Source organism: Heptranchias perlo, chromosome 1 (genome assembly GCF_035084215.1).
Source record: "Heptranchias perlo isolate sHepPer1 chromosome 1, sHepPer1.hap1, whole genome shotgun sequence".
In the NCBI taxonomy this organism is placed as follows: Eukaryota; Metazoa; Chordata; class Chondrichthyes; order Hexanchiformes; family Hexanchidae; genus Heptranchias; species Heptranchias perlo.
The window spans coordinates 178,913,268-178,934,732 of record NC_090325.1 but is presented as its reverse complement, the minus strand read 5'-3'; the positions used below and the strand labels follow the sequence as shown (position 1 = coordinate 178,934,732).

General features: G+C 44.2%; 1 long non-coding RNA gene across 2 annotated transcripts in view; it reads left to right on the top strand.

The window, feature by feature from the left end:
• Positions 1-21,465, top strand: part of LOC137303292 (uncharacterized) — a 250,024-nt gene that overhangs the window by 87,891 nt on the left and 140,668 nt on the right. The gene's annotated exons all lie outside the window — the stretch shown is intronic.

Genomic DNA, 21,465 nt, shown 5'->3' with positions numbered 1-21,465 from the left:
TGATTTCAATCCCTTAATACAGAGATGATGTGGCAAGCTGTTGCTGTGACAAAGCGAAATTGGACTGAGAATTCTGCTTCTATGTAAGAAAATAAATTTAGTCGATTGATTTCAGTTTAGAAAGATAAACATAACCGACCATAAGTGTTATATAAGCTTGCTTTGAAGTTTATGTTTTTTCCCCAATATAAATAGATTCATTAGGGTAAATTTTGCAAGCAAAATGATTGCAATCAGCAGAAAATGGAAACACTGGCCACAACACCCCATTCTCCAACCTTGTCTCAGGTCCAGCCGGGCTCCACACCAGGTGGACTCTATTGAATATGATGCAACCTATGAATAGTAATGCTTGCAGTGCTTAATATTATTATTGGTGCAGTACATCAAGCTTCAGGGATGTTTTTGATAACCATCTTGAGTTAAAGGCTGCATTCTGCTTGCACAGGAAATTGAGAAGCTTTTATTTCATTGACTGACACGTACCGAAGGATTTTTTTTCCCCTACTGTAATTTCGCTGATCAAAACTGCATGACATCCTTTTCTGAATGAGTTTTTTTCTTCTCTGTTACATCTCTGTACAGCTGGAATTCATGAAACTGATAAGCCCATTCCACACCGGAGAAGAAATTGAAATGTTTTTCTAATGTCACGTAGCGTTAACTGCTGAGGGAAGGGTCGTCTTTATATACAGAAATGGCAGTGTGCTTCTCGGGGGAGCATTGCATATTTGTGTTCGCTGTGTTTGCTTCAGGTAACGAAGAATTGTGGAGTTGCACAATTTGAAAATCGAGGCCGAGAAATTCCTCGGAGTTGGTCAGCGTGTGTGTATACAGTGTTTCTGCTGCACTTCCGGCCAATTGTGGCAGATTGGGATCATCGCCAAGTAATCTCCTGGCTATAGTCATAGCAGTTTGCAGCACAGCAGCCAATCATACTTGTGCCGGCTTTGTGCTGTGTCAATCTAAAACTAATCCCACTGTTCTGCTCTCTCCCCATAACTCTGCTTCATATATTTATTCCGTTTTCCCTTAAAAGATGCAATGGTTTCTGCCTCAACCACTGTCTGTGGCAAAGTATTCCATTCTCCAACAATCCTTTCTGTCAAGGCATTTCTCCAACCCCTCTCCTAACTCTCTTTGTGCCAGTTTGAAACTGATGACCCTTTGTTATTGGCTGCACAACCAGAGGAAATAATGATTCCCTAATCACTATCGAAACCCTTCATAATTTTAAAAACGTCGGTTAAAACTTCTCTTAACCTTCTGTGCTTCAGTGGAAAGGGAGATGAGAAGAGCTAAAAGGGAATTTGAAGAAAGCAGACACTGTAAAAGGAAATAGTGAAGCCCCAGCGGCCCACAGGTAAGTGATGGCCTCAGGATCGTGGGGAGGGGGGGGGTGGGGATCGTGGGGCTTGGGGGAGGGGATTGAGGGCCTCGGGGGGAATTGTGGGGATCGCGGGGCTTGGGGGGGATCGCGGGCCTCGGTCAGGGGATCGATCGGTGGTCAGTGGGGGGTTACGTCAGCTAGCAGCAGCCTGTGGGATCGGAGCCTGGGTCGTGGATCTCAGAGGGGAGGATGATCAGGGGTCGGGACTGGGGATCCTGGAAGTCGGGGGTCGGAGATCTCAGGCCCGGGGAGGCTGGGGACCTTGGGGCTGGGGGGGTGGGGGGTGGGGGGAGGGCAGGGAGTTGCGGTAATTGGGAGGGTGGTTTATTATGGGGTCAGGAGAAGCCCTGCTCATCCCAACTCCACATTCAAATAACTACATAGAATTATACAGAATTTACAGCACAGAAACAGGCCAATTGGCCCAATTAAATTAAATTAATTAAATTACCTTTTTTGTTAACAGGCGATCCCTGGTGCTGGTTTCCCTGAGTGTAGCCCGCGATGGCTCTGGCTGCCTCAGGGCAAACCAGTCTTGCAGAGGAAACCTCGAGTAGGCATTAGGTCCCTTGTATGCATATGCAAAGGGCCTAACGCCTGCTCAAGGCATAGGTAAAGGACACCACTTGTTTCTCCTCACCCAATATAGTGGGCGGTGCACTTTGAGTCGGAAGTGAGCACGCATTTTTCTGCCTGCCATTTTGGACACTTAGGAGGCCATGTAGTGCATGAAAATCGGGCACTATGTGGCTCAATTTCTAGACCATTGTCTTTTTGCATGTGCCTTTTATAAAATGTAGTGATAAAATGTAGTGTGCATAAATATGCATTCCATAGGTTAGCTATTAAGCTGCACATAAATTTAAATTTAATTTTGCAGCCATCTTGTGAGCAATCTGCAGTCTATGTTTAGCTGAAATGCCCAACAAATTAAACTGGAGCACTTTGTACCAATCATTGTCAAATTCAAAGTAATCTAACCAGATTATAGTTAGTCTGGTAAAGTCCAACATTTCAAATGTGAGCCCTGTAATAGCCTTTAATTTTCTATTCATTGTAAGTAGCGAGAGTAATAGAAACAAATAAATGCCAGGCTTCTATCCCCTTTTTGCTTTTTAACATAAACGGGTTTATTGTTGCAGTTAAGCATTGTTCTAAAATGTGTACATTTTCTGCTTTCAGCAGATATCATTATTGAGCGCACAGCTTGTGGCTGATCTTTTGTTAAGTGTGCATGCAAACAGCAAATATTCCATGATAGTGAGGCCTTTTTGCTTTTTGCAGCTACTTCAAGTACATCACATCCATAAGCAGTGCTAGATTAACCTTTCCCATAATATGCACTTCTCAACTAAAAGAATAAATAAAATGCTTCATTATAATCTGAATTTCAGATGCAAAGACAGGAGCACATAAGAAATAAACATATAGGCCATAATTACTGCATTGATTGTACAATACCTGTACACCCCTGCACAGGTTTGCAGATGTTTAACCACTACCGGAGCATACAGCTTGACAATGCCATTCTAAAGATATCATCTGGAATCTGTAACATTTGGTAGAGTAGAAAGGAAGTCAGTGAGCAGTTTCATTGCTGTCATTGATTGAAATATAAGAAAGGAAGAAAGAACTTGCATTTGTATAGCGCCTTGCATGACCTCAGGACATCCCAAAGTGCTTTACAGCCAATGAAATACTTTTGAAGTGTAGTCACTGTTGCAATGTAGGAAACGCAGCAGCCAATTTGTGCACAAGGCCCCACAAACAGTTATGGCATAACGATCAAATAATCTGTTTTTACTTATGTTGGTTAAGGGGTAAATATTGGCTAGGACATCAGGGAGAATTCCCTTGCTCTTCTTTGAATAGTGCCATGGCATCTATAACATCCACCTGAGAAGGTAGATGGAGACCTCTGTTTAACGTCTCATCTGAAAGACGGTACCTCTGACAGCGGAATACGGAATGTTTCACTGAGTGCGTGCGATGAATGTGAGGGTACGTAGTGAACCAGACTGAAGACCTAACACAATCTGAATTCCGCAGGACAGAAGAGAGTTTTTAAGATCTACATTGCACTTAAGTAACCCCTCCCTCTCCCCCCCCCCCCCCCCCGCCCCAGTTCGATCCATTTATGAGTACTAATTTGACAAATAAAAGAAACTAACCCATTTACAGGAAGTCACCGTGGAGTCCTGTATTCATTTAAAAGAGTCACTGTGATTATGTGAGCCAATGGAATTCATTTTGCATGCATCTGCTCCTCAGTTATGGAGTTCAATGCTGCAGATCTCTCTTCTAAGCCATCAGTTCTTTATGTTTTTGTCAAATGTGATAGGTAAAATCCTTTATCAGATTTTTAACAAATTTGATACATCTTCAATTTAGACTGCACATCGTTTCCAAAAGGGAACGTGCTGAGAATTGTCCATATATCATCCTTGTATCCATAAACATTTTTGTCACTGTGTGTGATAAATTGTCAACTCAAAAATACTTTCAGGTTTTTGCAAAATTCAAAAAGTGACTTCCTAATATTTCACCTGGGGGTAATACACTCTCTTCTTGCAGCTGTGACCTCACCCCGCCCCTCTCCCGACTAAGGGTGGAACAGTTGCCTTCATTGGCATGACTCTTGCAACATCCCAGCAGCTCAGAAACCATCATGTTTTCTTCTGTTTGCTGCTTTTCTATTGGGGCTATTGCTGTCTTGTGGTGCCACTATCAGATATACCGATAATTGGTGTCTGTCTCTGTCAAGAGTCAGAAGTCTGCAACTGAGTCCTTACATTTTTGTCTTTGCTTGGATATCATCTTCCTCATAATTGTTCCCAATGCTTCTCTGCAGCAGATATTGTGCAGCAGATCATTTGCCAGCATACTCATTCCATAATGAGCATGGTGTCTATCCCAACTAATGTATTTCTTATAGCGACAGAGACTGCTTTCAGTTCATCAATGAAAACAAAGTTAAAACTATTTCATAAACTTGTTTGCTTTAGCACCAGAGATAAGAATTACTGTCTGTGGCATAGATCCAAATAGATCAGGTGGGGAGGGGGGTAGGAGGGGAGGGGAGGGGGGAAAGTAAGGAGAAGCTAGAAGAGCTATCAATCAATTTTCTCATGAAAATCTGGCATCAAGATTTTTTTCAACCTCTTTGCATTAGGGTTCTTTGTAAAGAAAGAAAGTAAAAGTTTTGCCAAATACTTTTATATGGGACAAGAGGAAAGGACAGAACCAGAAAATGGTCTTATCCTCCACTTGGCCACACCCAAAAACTAATACCGTGCAAAAGCCCACCCCCTTAAATATCTATCAAATTCTCCCTTAAATCTTTCCACATTATCTGCCTCCATTGCTTCCCTGAGTGGTCCATTCCTCACATTCAACACCCTCTGCATAAAGTAGTTAAATTTAAGCTGTCTCTGCACCTTTCGAGTTCTAAGCTTGAGCATGTGACATTACTCCAGGTATGGCTGTATCAGTGCCTTATACAGGCTCACTGGTCATGATTTTAGCAAGGAGCCGGGAACTCAGCGGGTAGGTAGATAATTGCCTGGGAAACACGGAAGTAACTTGAACGAGTTGGAATGTGCGATCACAACTAAGTTGAAGGCGTTTAATTTTACTCCTGGCTTTCACGTCTCCAAGCTGCGCAGCGGGTGTACTGCGCACCCTCATGATGCGATCTGAAGTGCACTATTTAAAAAGCCATGTAAACATTGATTTTAAAGGTGAAAGGAAGAAAAACAGATATGGAAGGACCTGGAGGAAAGGCAGCACTCAGGTTCTCAGACCTTGAGGTACTACTGGCTGCTGTGAGAAGTAGAAGGGAGGTAATATACCCAAGTGATGGGAGGAAGAAACCTGTTTCTGCCACCAAGAAGGCGTAGTTGAAGGTGGCAGAAGAGATGAGCAGCAGGAGCACAGTGTCCAGGTCTTGGCTGCAGTGCAGGAAATGTTTTAAAGTCCTAACCAGGTCAGAAAAAGTGAGTACATTTGCTGATTCACCCATATCCTGTGTTGTGCAATGCTCCATCCTTTCACCCTGTGTTGGCAAGCCTACTCCATCACATAACTCCTCACACCCAGTTAAGTTTTAGCATCAGCCATCCTTCACTTTCTGTGCACTTCCTCGCCTCCCCATTTATGCACCTAGCACTGCCACTCACCCCAGTCCTGATGCAATGTGATGCATCTGTCTGATAGTCACCCTGTCATGCATCTGTTTCATTGTCAGCCTCACCCAAAGCAATCATTCATTAGGTGAATACGTCACCTTCAGTCACTCACAGGTCTGCTTTTTCTAACTTTGTAGGAGGAGAGAGTGCCAAAGGCAAGGGAGAGGATGAGAACTGGAGGTGGTCCACCACAGGTAGTGCAGCTAACAGATGCTGAGGGGGAGGTCATGGAAATAAGTGGGACCGTTGCATCCCTATCCATCAGAGATGGAGAGACTGGGAACCTGCAGATGGCTGGTGACAGAACAATAACATCTTTCACATGCATGATGAATTGATTTTATCAATGAGTGAATTGTGACAGACCTCAATATGGTCATTGGAAAGATTGTTGTTTCTCCAATGAATAATTACTATCGCTTTCTGTTGTCTTCCAGGGCCTTCATGACTCCAAGAAGAATTAGGCGAGATGGAAGACATTGATTCCTTTGAGGGCCTCATTCCTTCTGAGGATGCACCATCACATCACATACAGCCATGCACCAGCGCAGATACTGGCACTTCAATGGGTCCTGTTAGTCAGATAATTGGGTTGTTACCTGGTGATCTACGAGCAGACACTGGTGGCAGGGACAGCTGTGGAGATTCTGCTTCAGAAGGCACACTCCTCTCCAAGCTCTGCTCAGCTGGACACAGGTGCTGAACCCCAGGGGCCATCGATGAGAATGAGAATGATTGAGGTACAGATTCAGCTTTGTGATGCACTAGAAAAAATGCTACGCACACTATCTACAATATTGGAGAGGATGGAGCAGTGCAACTCCAACAGTGGATTATTGTCGCAGGTAAATGCGAGAATGTGTACAATGGAGAGAGTGGCAGCCTCCATTGAGCTTCAAGCTTGACTCTCAAATGAGTCTGTGCAGGCCATGACAACGGCCATGCAGACTCTGGATGCCAACATGTCTGCCGCCTTAAACAGGCTGACAGATACCTTTTCCGTGGCCTTACAAGGCAGCACATTTATTCACCAAGTTGCTGTCCAGCAGAGTGGTGGGAGTGATGTTGTGCAAGCCTGGGAGAGGGATGATGGCAAAAGGGGGACATGGAAGTGAGCCCCCCCCCCCCCCCACCACAACCAGTACCCGTAATGCTGCCTCCTCTCTCGATGGCCGAGTCTGCCCCTGCACAGGTGCAGGTGGAGCCATCTTTGGCGGGGCCCTCACAGGCTCCAAAACCCAGAGGGCGTAAGCCAGGTGCATCTCAGCATTCAGGGCAGGGATCTGAGCAACCTCCCACTACCTCTGCTGAAGCCACAGGGGATGCACCATGTAGAAGCGGTAGAAAGTTTATGGTTAAGCAATTGTAGTTCACCAAGGGTACGCAGAAGGATGATTGAAGAAATGTCATGTTGTTACTTTATCTTATTTTTTTAATTGGCACCTTAAATTTATTGATTATTACCACTTCCATACCTTGGCTATTATTGCGTCCCAAGTGTGAAGTTGCCCTTTCATTTGCTTCTTCATGAATGCCAAGACATGATGGGATCCATTGGGCGGGTGTGCAATGGGTTTATGGGGGTTGAAGGACTGTTTTGTGCAAAGGGAGGGTGGGGTTTGGTGGTGGTGTGCTGGTTGTGGTTTTTCCAGGCGACCTGAGTATCTCAAATTCTTAATTTTGCAACTTTCACTATGTGAACCTGTTAGAGATGAGGGCATCCCTAGCCTCATGAGCAGCAATGTGCGCAGCTGGTCTGGCGATGGGTTCCTCATGTTCATTTTCCTCCTCTTCCTTATCCTCCTCATCCTATTCCTCTTCTTCAATGTTGCCGCCAGCAGAGGATGCTTGATGAGTGCCTTCGTGCACCTTTACCTGTCTCTCCTGCTGCGCTATATTGTACAGGATGTAGCACACGACAGTTATTCCGGACACCCTCGCTGGTGAGTACTGAAGGGCTCCCCCAGATCTATCCAGGCACCTGAAGCGCATCTTCAACATGGCTATAGCTTGCTCAATGATACTGGTGATCAAGTGGCTATGCTTGTATCGATGCTTGCTTCGTTGGTGGGGTTTCTCACAGGTGTCATGAGCCACGTTTGAAGGGACCATCCCTTGCCTCCAATGAGCCAGCCTTTAAGTCTGACTCATGTCTGGAAGAGGTCTGGAATGTTGGACTGGCTCAAAATCAATGAATCATGACAGCTGCCAGGGAATCTCTTCTGGTGGTCACTCATTAGCTGTGCATTCATGAAGTGAAAGCCCTTTTGGTTTCTGAAGACTCCTGGTTGATGTGGAGGTCCTCAGATTGCCAGGTGTGCAATCGATTGTACCCTGCACCGTTGGCAAGCCAGCCAGAGAATTGAATCCCACTGCCCAATCATTCTGGCTGTTGTTGTCGTGGGGGAATTTCACCTAATCGGACTCCCTGGCAAACAAGCCACCCATCACCTGTCTTATACACTCACGTGTAGACAACTGACACACCCTGGTGATGTCACTGGTAGCACCCTGGAAGGATCCGGAGGCGAAGAAATTGAGGGCAGTGGTGACTTTAACTACAACGGGCAATGCATGGCCACCAGGCCCAGCTGGGAGCAGCTCTTCCTCAAGGAGGCTGCTGATATCTGTGACCGCCTGCCGACTCAATCTCAGCCTGCGTGGATACTGCTCCTGAGAGAGGTCCAGGAAGCTCAGCCTCTGCCTGTAGACCCTCTCATGTGGGTAGTGCCTCCAGCGATGTGGCCTCTCTGTTGGTCCCCTCTCTGTTGGAGATTTTTAAAAATGTAAAATTTAAAATGTATCTTTTTTAACTTTTCCTTTCTCTCTTTTTCTCCGTCTCTTAATCGAATCTTTCTTTCCCTCTCTTTCTGTACCTGATTTGACATTGATTTCACCCACTCTAATTTATACTTCCTTCTCAGTCCTTCCGCTGTTTATTTCTCAATCCATCAGTCTGATTGGTTAAGGAGATACACAGTTGCTTGCCCTTTTCACTCAGGTCCCAAATGCCCTGTTTCCCTCGCTGCGATGTTGTCAGCTCGCACTTGCAGCAATTTAGTGGGCAAAAATGTTTTGAGCTGAAAAGTTCAGGGGCAAGTCTGACTAACGGCAGATACTGGCCCATTATCTTTCCGAGAATAAAATTCCTTCATTTTAGGTTCACTCAGTGCAGAGGCACGAATTCATGCTTCCAATTAAATCTTTCACCCCCAACCTACAGCTGAAGTCAAACAGCTATCTGATCAGTATATCATCACAAAAAATAGTATGCTCCCCCCCCCAAAAAAAAAGAAAATGTGGGCGTGCTGACAAAGCAGGTTAAATCTGTAAAAGTCTTTAGAAACAAATGGGTGACAAGAAAGATGAACTCTGTTGAAGCAAATGGCTGCATGAATTAGAAAAAGAAAAATGAAATTTTTTTTTAAAGTTGCAAGTCACTCAGCAAATGAAAGGAAAAGATAGACAATGTTAATGATGTTTTGGGAAAATTTAAAATGCACGTGGATATTTTTATAATTCCAAGCCAAATCTAAAGAGCTGTTGGAGGCTTATTTTTCGTGTGGTTTGAGCATAAGAACATAAGAAATAAGAACATAAGATATCGGGGCAGGAGTAGGCCACATGGTCCCTCGAGCCTGCTCCGCCATTCGATCTGATCATGGCTGATCTTCGACCTCAACTCCACTTTCCTGCCCGATCGCCATATCCCTTTATTCCCCTAGAGTCCAAAAATCCATCTATCTTAGCCTTAAATATACTCAGCATCCACAGCCCTCTGGGGTAGAGAATTCCAAAGATTCACAATCCTCTGAGTGAAGAAATTCCTCCTCATCTCAGTCTTATATGGCCGCCCCCTTATCCAGGGGAAACAATCTCTCAGCATCTACCCTGTCAAGCTGCCTCAGAATCTTATATGTTTCAATGAGATCACCTCTCATTCTTCTAAACTCCAGAGAATATAGGCCCATTCTATTCAACCTCTCCTCAAAGGGCAATCCTCTCATACTAGGAGCAAACTGATGAAATTTGTGTGAACTTGAGTTTTACAAATGATATTGTTTCACCACCCCCCCTCCTTGTGTGCACCCTGCCGCCATTTTGTGCTGTTGCAATTAAGGGTTTCTCCTCTACCTTAGTTGTGCGTTGAGGTGAACTGATTTAGTGATCTTCAGCTGCCTTAGGCTGGAATTGACAACAGCTTCTGTTATCTTTATCCTTATTAAGTAAATGGTGTTAATTGTATTTTGTTTGTTGTGTAAGTTTAAACTTTGGTCTGTGCATTTAAAGGTAAGGCCGCACAGACAGCTGTACTCAGCGTTTTGTTGTACATGGCTGCTGACATTAATTAATGCAACAAAATGCTAAATCTAATCATAGTTTTGAAAATTAATATTCAACCCAACAATAACATCGTACTTTTATGGAGTAAAATTCTTAAAGGCTATACACCTACGGGATAAAAAAGTGCCACATAACGCTTCATTCTGTTTGAGAGAATGTGCTCATTGTCACACATATTTAAAACTGTAGTGACACATTTGAAAAGCTAGAGTAAAAGATACAATTGTAAAGTGTTGACTTGTTATGAATTACTGTCACTACTGGTATTTCGTTATTGTCGTTCTTCAATTAAAACTAATTTGACTTGTATGATCGAGATTTATTTCAGTGACATACCTCCTTTACAATATTATGAACTTATGTGGTACAAATTCTAATCTGTTCATTTTGACTTTAACCAACCAAAAATTAGATGGAGTTAATTGAAAGATTATTGTTGGAATGTCACAGAGTCGCAGAATATAGGCTTATGTTCAACCTTGGCTAGACAGTGAATTCATGATCTTGGCAATAATGTCATGGTGAGGGAGAAACATAGAAAAATTTATGGCCCTGAAGGAGGCCATTCGGCCCATGGTGTCTGTGCCGGTCGAAAAAGAGCTACCCAGTCTAATCCCACTTTCCAGCACTTGGTCCGTAGCCATGTAGGTTATGGCACTTCAAGTGCATATCCAAGTAGTTTTTAAATGTGATAAGGGTTTCTGCCTCTACCACCCTTTCATGTAGTGAGTTCCAGATCCTCAGCTCCCCTCTAATCCTTCTACCAATTACTTTAAATCTATGCCCCCTGGTTACTGACCTCTCTGCTAAGGGAAATAGGTCATTCCTGTCCACTCTATCTAGGCCCCTCATAATTTTATATACCTCAATTAAATCACCCCTCAGCCTCCTCTGTTCCAAAGAAAACAACCCCAGCCTATCTAATCTAAATCTAATCTATCATAACTAAAATTCTCCAGTCCTGGAAACATCCTTGTAAATCTCCTCTGTACCCTCTCTAGTGCAACCACATCCTTCCTGTAATGTGACCAGAAGTGTATGCAGTACTCAAGCTATGGCCTATCTAGTGTTTTATAAAATTCTAGCAGAACTTCCCTGCTCTTACATTCCATGCCTCGGCTAATAAAGGAAAGTATCCCGTATGCCTTCTTAACTGCCTTATCTACCTGTCCCACTATCTTCAGGGATCTGTGGATATGCACTCCAAGATCCCTCTCTTCCTCTATGCCTTTCAGTATCCTCCCATTTATTGTGTATTCCCTTGCCTTGTTTGACCTCCCCAAATGCATTACCTCACACTTCTCAGGATTGAATTCCATTTGCCACTTTTCTGTCCACCTGATTGATATCTTCCTGCAGTCTGCAGCTTTCCTCCTCACTATCAACTACACGGCCAATTTTTGTATCAGCTGCAAACGTCTTAATCATGCCCCCGACTTAAGTCTAAATCATTAATATATACCATAAAAAGTAACGGACTTAGTAGTGAGCCCTGCAGAACCCCACTGGAAACAGCCTTCCAGTCACAAAAACACCCCATCGACCATTACCCTTTGCTTCCTGCCACTGAGGCAATTTTGGATTCAATTTGCCACTTTCCCTTGGATCCCATGGGCTTTTACTTTTTTGACCAGTCTGCCATGTTGGGACCTTGTCAAACGCCTTGCTAAAATCCATGTAGACTACATCAAATGCATTACCCTCATCGACCCTCCTTGTTACCTCCTCAAAAAATTCAATCAAGTTAGTCAGACACGACCTTCCCTTAACAAATCCATGTTGACTGTCCTTGATTAATCTGTGCCTTTCTAAATGACGGTTTATCCTGTCCCTCAGAATTGATTCCAATAATTTGCCCACCACCGAGGTTAGACTGACTGGCCTGTAATTACTAGTCCTAAACTTTTCTCCCTTTTTAAACAACTTTACAACGTTAGCAGTTCTCCAATCCTCCGGCACCATGCCTGTAGCCAGGGAGGATTGGAAAATGATGGTTAGAGCCTCTGCTATTTTCTCCCTTGCTTCTTTTAACAGCTTGGGATACATTTCATCCGGGCCTGGTGATTTATCTACTTTGAAAGATGCTAAACCCCTTAATACTTCTTCTCTCACTGTATTTATCCCATCCAATATTTCACACTCCTCCTCCTTAACTACAATCTCTGCATCGTCCCTCTGTTTTGTGAAGACATTGGCAAAGTATTCATAAAGAACCATACCCACATCATCTGCCTCCACACATAGTTTACCTTTTTGGTCTCTAAGAGGCCCTACTCTTTCCTTAGTTATCCTCTTACTCTTTATGTATTTATAAAACATTTTTGGGTTTTCCTTAATTTTACTTGCCTGTACTTTTTCGTGCCCTCTCTTTGCTTTCCTAATTTCCTTTTTAATTTCACCCTGCAGTATTGAGCACTTGGTGTCTGACATAAGCTTTCATTTTTTGCCTTATCTTAGCCTGTATGCTCTTTGTCATCCAGAGGGCTCTAGATTTGGCAGTCCAACCCTTTTTCTTTGTGGAAAAATGTTTATCCTGAATCTCCCCCTTGAATGCCTCGCACTGCTCTGACTCTGGTACCAAGTGAACATGACACCTGTTCCCAATGAAAGGAAGAAAAGATCAGAGGGTGAGTCTCCCAGGCTACTCTTTACTCCCCCAACTAGCTTGCTTGACAATGGCTTAGGCAGAGCCATGGTAGCACATCACTTGGATTCTCAGTCCACCAGAGAATGAGAGCTAAGAAAAACTCTACTTTTCCTTTTGGTGAATTGGAGGATACACTGTTTTAAAGTGGTAGGAGCGCTATACCATATAATGCACACGATTGTGCCAAGATAGAACAGTGTTTAATCTGGCCTGTCCCTTTAAGGGCATTTAATCTAACTGCTGTAAACAATGACATTCTGAGATCAAATATAGGCTACGACTGTTGACGGAGAGGGAAGTTTGCCAATTGTCATGTGCTTAGAAATTTCTGGCTAACGTTCAGAGAAATCAGCATGGAAATTATTGCCTTTCTTTCTCTTTTTATATACTTTTTACATGTGCCAGGCATAAAAATATACAGAGAGAGAAGAGGTGAAATAAAGTTTACTTCGTCTCAAACCTCAATTTTAAGATATTGATTTAGCTAATACAACAAGATACACAGAAAACATCTTTTTTTAAAGTTTGACATAAATGCTTGCGAGGAACACAGCATGAATATCTGAGATTTTATTCAGTGAAAAATGTAGCCTTTCTTCCTAAGGATAATTTATATCTAGCTGCTGGATCTACAAGGGCCGCTTTTAGAACCTTTTCATAGTGGCCACTTTTATCAAACCTCTTAGTGCCCATTTCTAGGTCAGAAGGCTGTAAGCTAAAAGCTCCACAGTCCAGTAGCAAGCTTTTGGAATGTCTGCTGTTCTATTTTAATAGTCACTTATCCCTTGGAAATCTTTGACTGTGATATCAACTGCCCCTCATGGAACTTTGAACTTCCATAATTTTGAAGTGTGTATCGTCTTCTAGCATGGCACACACTTAAAGTTTGTAACATTTCAAACCATCAATCTGGCTCTGTGCGTGTGCGTGTGTGCGAGCGCACGCATGCTTGCGTGTGTATATATCTAGAGAGAGATTTTTAATAATCCATAGAGCCTTAAAGGAGCTTTTCTAGCTCCTATAGGACTAGAGTCCTATGTGTCATCGTCCAAGATTAGAACTGTTGAGTGATGAATTATTTACCACTTAATTTGAAAAGTGCAAAGCCATTTTGTTGGCAAAGATGTTTTGTTTCTTAAAGGGAGAGGATAAGTTTTGCCTTGTCCACTCTGCTGTCTTATCAGATACAATCACACATGGGGACTTTTAACCCCCCCACAATGGGCGGGAGAGGGTTGGGGGGGCGCGTTAAATTGTTAAAATTGTGAAACCCGACCCCAACGTGCTGCGAATGTGCCTACTTCCAGTTTTGCCGCGATGGGTTGGGGAGTGACCGTGTGACCCGCTCTGGAGAGGCGGGTCCATGATTTTAATATTTAAGTAAGGCTGTGTTGCTCAGATATTGGCAGCCATTTGAATCTAACGACTGCGGGCCCGGTTTCCCAGGGCTCGGGAAACCCAGCAGCTGGAGGGAGGCGAGAACTGCCGGATCCAGCAGGTAAGAGCTTGTCCAGCATGGCTTGTGGGCCAGGAGGAGCAGGAGTGATACCCCCCGGACCCTCAAGCCCATCTTTGCCGCATTCTCTACCCACCCCCCACCCCCCCACCCCGCGCGATTTGCGGACCCCCTGCAATCTGCCGACCTCCCCGTGATCTCTATCTCTCCCCCACGATCACTCTCCACCCCCCACCCCTCCCCGGCCCATGATCTCTTCCCCCCCACCAACCCCCGGGATCTTCTCAATTGTTGGGGACCGTCCCCAGTGGCCTTCTACAGCAGGCTTTCCCTGACGGCAGCCGGCCAGCCTATTAATCTGGCCGGCTGCTTGGCAGGAAACGGAGTAAAAAAATTCTAATGAGGTCCTGCTGTTAAATTCGGCAGAGCCTCCTCTTTCCCGGTGTTTCTGGGTTTCCCGGCCGCAGACACATGCCTCCGCTCCTTCCCCCTCCCTCACCATAAATATCAGGGTTATGGTTTCACAATAGTTTACTTAAGGATGATGAGTGGCAAGGTAGTTTCATCTTATTGTGACAATGCTAGTCACAGCATTATTTGAAAGGCAATGTTCATTTTAGCCTTTTAATTAAAAAAAAGTGTCCCTTCTACCCTTTCTCTTTTTTCTGCTTAAACAAGCTGACTTATGTTCCCTGTGAATGGAGTTCATTGCTTGTCTGTTTGAATGAGTGCTGTTAGTCTAGTCAGGATGAGAAAGACTGGGGTAATTTTGACTTCGGGTGATGGTGCAAAACGAGTGATATCGATAGTGAAGTGAATGGAAACGAAAATCGGAGAGGATGTAAAACGGGCAGCTGAATTGATATCGGCCATTTTACACTGTTAACTAAAGTCAAAATTACCCCCACACTGTGTGTGAAATTTTTGGAGGTGAAAAATCTGTTGCAGGACTGTGGAACACTCCTCAAGATCAGTGGGCGCACTGACATGCAGGGAGAGATCGTAATGAAGAGCAGGATCAGTACACGCGGGGGCCGAGGCGGTCTGGAATCTTGGGAATTTTTACTCCCAGGCTTCATTTGCATCATTCCCTTCAGTCTCCTTCCCAAAGCCGGCAGACAGCGGGCGGGAGCAGGATTTCGGGCAGCGGGACGCCTCCGCTGGGGACCCGAAGTTATGGTCGCCGGCACTAAGAGGTTGAGAGGGGGTGGGGTGGGGGGGGGGGTGGGGTCGGACCGTCGGAGGGTGAGGGAAGCCCAGAGAAGGGGAAGCCCAAGGTTTCCTTATGGGCCTGGAGGATCACTCTTGCTCCTTCTGGCCCACAAGGAAACAAAAAAAAAGGAAGAAACTGTTCTGGGCCTCTTCTGGGCCCGGCTCCTCTTCCTGACAGATTTGGCCTAGGGGGAAAGGCTTGCAGCAAGTGTCCTGCTAAAAAGAGCAGGCTAATATCGGGACCCAAGTGAAGGCAGCGGGATCGGAGTGGGTAAGTCACGCGAGGCATTTTAACTGCTCGCCTGCCCAGTTTTCACCAGATGGGGGTGGTTAAAATCCCCCCCGTGATCTGTCAATTCCGCACACGTACCAGTTTCATATTTACTCACCTGTAATTTAGACCTGAAAGATGAGTGGGAAGTGGAAGCTGCTAGTAATTTATTGTAAACTCATCCAAATGCTAATTAGCCGAATGTAAGAGGTTTCTTTAATTGGAGGTAACGCAGTGGGCTAGCTGCTGCTAACATAACGATTAGACTAGGAGATAAGGGCATACAAAATATAACATTCGAATGCACAGCAATGGAGTGGATCTTGTCAAACATACACCAAACAGCATGGCTGCCCCCAGCGCACTCTTTGTTTGGTGTTAATAAAAGTTTGCTTTTAAAAAAAGCTATTTGATTCAAACATGCAGCTCAGTCCAGTGTTGGTGAATGTAAGAGAGACAAAGCACATGTACATGTATGATAGAGAGTAGGATTATGTGTTTGAAAGGGGAACAGAAAGATCATGTGTGTGAAGGAGGCAGTGGCTGGAATTTCCTCTGAATTACCAGCCGTTTTGGGATGGTAAATGGAGTAAAATGGAGCGGAAATCCCAACTACCTCAAAACAGCTGGTTTCCTGTCAAAAAAATCACCAGTCCCCTTTACATCCCCCCATTAGCCTACCCTGTCACGTTTAAATGAGTCAAGTGAGAGTAGCTAACCCCTCCGACCAATTTTCTCCAATTTCTGCCTCACATGACAATCACCTGAATTTCATGTACAGAAAGGGCCTTCACTCCATTGCTGTCCACTGAGCGTGTGATGCCAATTACCTTAACCTGAATGTTAATGCCCACTACCCAGGAAGCTGTCATAATCCTTTCATCATGTGCCATCCAACATATCAGCCCTCCTGACTCAAGGCCGTGTATCATGATAATTGATTATTGATCAGTGCTATCACCTGCAGTGATGGCTTAAAACATTAGTAAGGTTTCTGCAGACATAGGAGGCCACGCGATTTAATGAAGGGCATGCCGTATACCACTTAATATTGCTATAAAGAAAGCCTTACTACTTCCGGAACCTGAAGGCAATGGTGATAAAGAAGGGTGGGGGAAAGTACCTTTTGAAATGAGGAGGGTGCACAGGAGAGTGAGGACATAAAACATGATAGCAGAGAAAGGAAGACACAACTTATAGTTCAGTGCTTTCAAAGTGAAATTAAGGCCCCAATTTTAAACGGGTGGCAGGAATAGTGTGCGAGAGCCCCAAAGCGGGTGGGCGCATCCAGGGACGTGGAGGCCCGGCTGATCTTAACATTAGGGCCTCATTAACTTGAGTCCCTCTCCACACCCGGTCAGGTCTACTGCCTGGCTGACAGGCGGAAGTGGGAATTTGGTGGCAGGAGGCTGCAGCCGGGGACCCATAGGAATGTTCTTCGACAGTCAATGGGAGCAGAGGCTGGAGGCAGCTTGACTTAAAGGCAGCCAGAGTGTGCCTCTTAAAGTGGAGGTGCACTCTGGCTGCAGACAGCAGGGAAACTTCCCAGATTGAAGAAGGTGGCTGGGAAGAGATCCAAACAGGACACCCAGGTTCTTGGATGTTGAAGTCATAATCGGGAGAGATGTATAACGGGCGACTGATCCGTTTTACACTATTGCCCAAAGTCTAAATTACCCCCAAGATGTTAAACTGAGACCCTGACTATATTATTGGAGATGACTGTGAAAGATCCCATGAGACTATTCAAAGAAGAGCAGGGGAACTCTCCTGATTTCCAGGTTAATATTTATCCCTCAACCAACATCACTAAAACAGCAGATTATCTGGTCATTTACCAGAGCTTGGGCACAGAACTCAGTGAAACGGAATGAAATGCAAACAGAGTGAAGACTTTAAAACGGGAATTTGGTGAGCTGGGAATTCGGTGCAGAGGGTGAAAGAGGTGCTAAATAATTTAAACCAAGGGGCAACAGTAAATAAGTAAATATATAAATAAATAATCAGAGTAATTAATTAGATCAAAGGGGATAAAATTAAAATTAACTAAGTAGAGGATACCAATTTTAAAAGGATCTGAATTGCATTAAATAAAAATGTGGTAAACATAAATAATAAATAGGAATTAAGGGGATACGAAACTAAAACATATGTATAATGTAAGAGATATATATATTATAACATAAGTAGATAGACTTTTAAGTAAGATGATGGACAGCTGAAACCCGTTGTCCGCAATTCCTGTGCCACGTGGGAACTCCAGGATGCTTCATGTGTCCTGGATAACCACGTGTGCAGGAAGTGCCTCCGGCTGCTCGAACTGAACCTCAGGGGCTCTGAGCTTGAGGAGCGGCTGGACTCTCTGCAGGGCATACGGAAGGCTGAGAATTTCCTGGATTGCACGTTCCAGGAGGTGGTCACCCCGCAGCTACAGAGAGTTCAGGAGGATAATAAACGGGTGGCCATCCAGCAGGGTAGGAAGAGGCAGGCAGTGCAGGAATGACAGTACGGGGGGTGGGGGCACAGCAAAGCGTAGAACTGCAGTGGTCATAGGGGATTCAATAGTCAGGGGGATAGACAGGCAATTCTGCAACCGCCGACGTGAGTCTCACATGGTGTGTTGCCTCCCTAATGCCAGGGTAAAGGACATCACTGAACGGGTGTAGAACATTTTGCGGGGGAATGGGGAGCCGCCAGAAGTTGTGGTCCATGTTAAAACCAATGACATAAGTAGGAAAAGGTTTGAGGTCCCACAAACAAAGTTTCAGGAGCTAGGGTGGAAATTAAAGAGCAGGACCTCAAAGGTAGTAATCTCTGGATTACTCCCAGTGCAACGTGCTAGTGAGTATAGCAGTAAGATAAGAAAGGTTAACACATAGCTGGAGAAATGGTGCAGAGTGGTGGGCTTCAGATTCCTGGAGCATTGTGACCAGTTCTGGGGCAGGAGGGACCTGAACAAGATGGACGGGTTGCACCTCAATGGGACTGGGACCAATGTCATCGCAGGGAGGTTAACTAGTGCTGTGATGGAGGGTTTAAACAAATTTTGGTAAGGGAGGGGCACCAGGATGAAGCGTTAGAGAGGAGATACAAGGTGCACAGAGGACTTGAAGAAACAAACAGCATTAGAATGAAGAATAATTCAGAAATAGGAGGGATCAGATAGGGAGAAATACGAAACAGACTAAGATAGGTTTGGAGTGCATGTACGTAAATGCATGGAGAATGGTAAGTTAGGTTGGTGAGCTGCAGGCACAAGTAGCCACATGGGATTATGATATAGTGGCAATAATGGCTCAAATTACACTGCTGGGTGTATACTATAGGCCACTCAATAGTGGGAAGGCGATAGAGGAGCAAATTTGCAGACAGATTACAGAAAGATGCCAGAACGTTAGAGTAATGATAATGGGGGACTTCCATTATCCTAATATAGACCAGGAAAATAACAGTGTAAAAGGCAAAGAGGGGGAGGATTTCCTGAAATGTGTACAAGAGAACTTTCTTGATCAGTGTGTTTCAAGCCCAATGAGGAAGGAAGCAGTACTGGATCTAGTTCTGGGGTATGAAGTGGGGCAAGTAGAGCATGTTTCAGTGGGAGAGCATTTGAGAACGAGTGATCACAATATCATTAGGTTTAGAGTAGTTGTGGAAAAGGACAAAGAAAATTTAAATGTAAAAATACTCAACTGGAGGAGGGCTAATTTCATAGAGCTGAAAGGGGATCTGGCCCAGGTAGATTGGAATCAAAGATTGGCAGGTAAAACAGTAAATGAGCATTGGGAGGTTTTAAAGAGGAGGTAGCTCAGGTACAGACGAGACACATTCCTACAAGGAGGAAAGGAAGGGCATCCAAAGCTAGAGCTCCCTGGATGACCAAAGATATTAAGATATAAAGAGATTAAAATGTAACAGAAAAAGGAGGCTTATGATAAATGTTAGTTTCATAATTCAGTAGAGAACCAAGCTGAATACAAAAAGTACAGGGGAGAACTGAAAAAGCAAATAAGAGGGGCAAAGATGGTGTATGAGAATAGGTTAGCGGGTAACATAAAACAGAAGCCAAAAGTCTTTTCTAAACATATAAATAGTAAAACAGTAGTCAAAGGAAGGAAGGTACCAATTAGGGACCAAAAAGGAGATCTACATATGGAGGCAGAGGGCATGGCTGAGGTACTAAATGTCTTCACTAAAGAAGCCCGCTCACCTGACGAAGGAGAAAGCCTCCGAAAGCTTGTGATTTTCAAATAAAACAGTTGGACTATAACCTGGTGTTGTAAGATTCCTTACATTCACTAAAGAAGAGGATGCTGCCAATGTCACAGTAAAGTAGGAAATAGTAGCATAAAAATAGATAAAGCGGAGGCACTTAAAAGGTTGACAGCACCCAAAGTAGAAAAGTCATCTGGTCCGGATGGGATGCATCCTAGGTTGCTGAGGGACGTAAGGGCGGAAATTGCAGAGGCTCTGGCCACAATCTTCCAATCCTTCTCAGATATGGAGTGGTGCCAGAGGACTGGAGGATTGCAAATGTTACATCCTTGTTTAAAAAAGGAGAGAGGGATAAACCCAACAACTACAAGCCAGTCAACCTAACACCAGTGGTAGGGAAACCTTTAGAGACAACATGGGACAAAATTAATTGGCACTTGGAAACATATGGGTTAATAAATGAAAGCCAGCATGGATTTGTTAAAGACAAATCTTGTTTGACTAACTTGATTGAGTTCTTTGATGAAGTTACGAAGAAGGTCGATGAGGGTTGTGCAGTTGATGTTGTGTATATGGACTTTCAAAAGGCGTTTGATAAAGTACCACATAATAGACTCGTTAGCAAAATTAAAGCCCATGGGATTAAAGGGGCAGTGGCTGGTGGATACGAAATTGGCTAAGGGACAGAAAGCAGAGAGTAGTGGTGAACGGTTGTTTTTCAGACTAGAGGGAAGTGTGCAGTGGTGTCCTTCAGGAATTGGTGTTGGGACCACTGCTCTTTTTGATATATATATTAGTGAGCTGGACTTAGTTATACAGGGCATCGTTTTAAAGTTTGCAGATGGCACGAAACTCAGAAATATAGTAAACAGTGAGAAGGATAGTAACAGACTTCAGGAGGACATAGACAGACTGGCGAAATGAAATTTAACGCAGAAGAGTGTGAAGTGATACATTTTGGTAGGAAGAATGAGGAGATGCAATATAAACTAAATGGTACAATTTTAAAGGGGCTGCAGGAACAAAGAAAACTGGTGGTTTATGTGCACAAGTCTTTGAAGGTGGCAGAACAACTTGAGAAGGCTGTTAAAAAGGCATAGGGGATCCTTGGCTTTATAAATGGAGGCGTAGAGTACAAAAGCAAGGAAGTTGCGCTAAACCTTTGTAAGACGCAGGTTAGGCCCCAGCTGGAGTATTGTGATCAATTCTGGGCACCACATTTTAGAAAGGATGTCAAGGCCTTAAAGAGGGCACACAGGAGATTTATTAGAATTGTATCAGGGATGGAAGACTTCAGTTACATGGAGAGACTACAGAAACTGGGGTTGTTCTCCTTAGAGCAGAGAAGATTAAGGGGAGATTTGATAGAGGTGTTCAAAATCATGAAAGGTTTTGATGGAGTAACTAAGGAGAAACTGTTTCCAGTGGCAGATGGGTCAGTAACCAGAGGGCACAGATTTAAGGTAATTGGCAAAAGAACCAGAGGCGACATGAGGGAAAAAAAATTACGCAGTGAGTTGTTATGATCTAGATTCCACTGCTTGAAAGGGTGGTGGAAACAGATTCAATAATAACTTTCAAAAAAGAGTTGGGTAAATATTTGAAGGGGAAAAATATGCAAGGCTATGGAGAAAGAACAGGGGAGTGGGGCTAATTGGATAGCTCTTTCAAAAAGCCGGCACAGGCACGATGGGCCGAATGGCTTCCTTCTGTGCTGTACCATTCTGTGATTCCATGAATAACTTC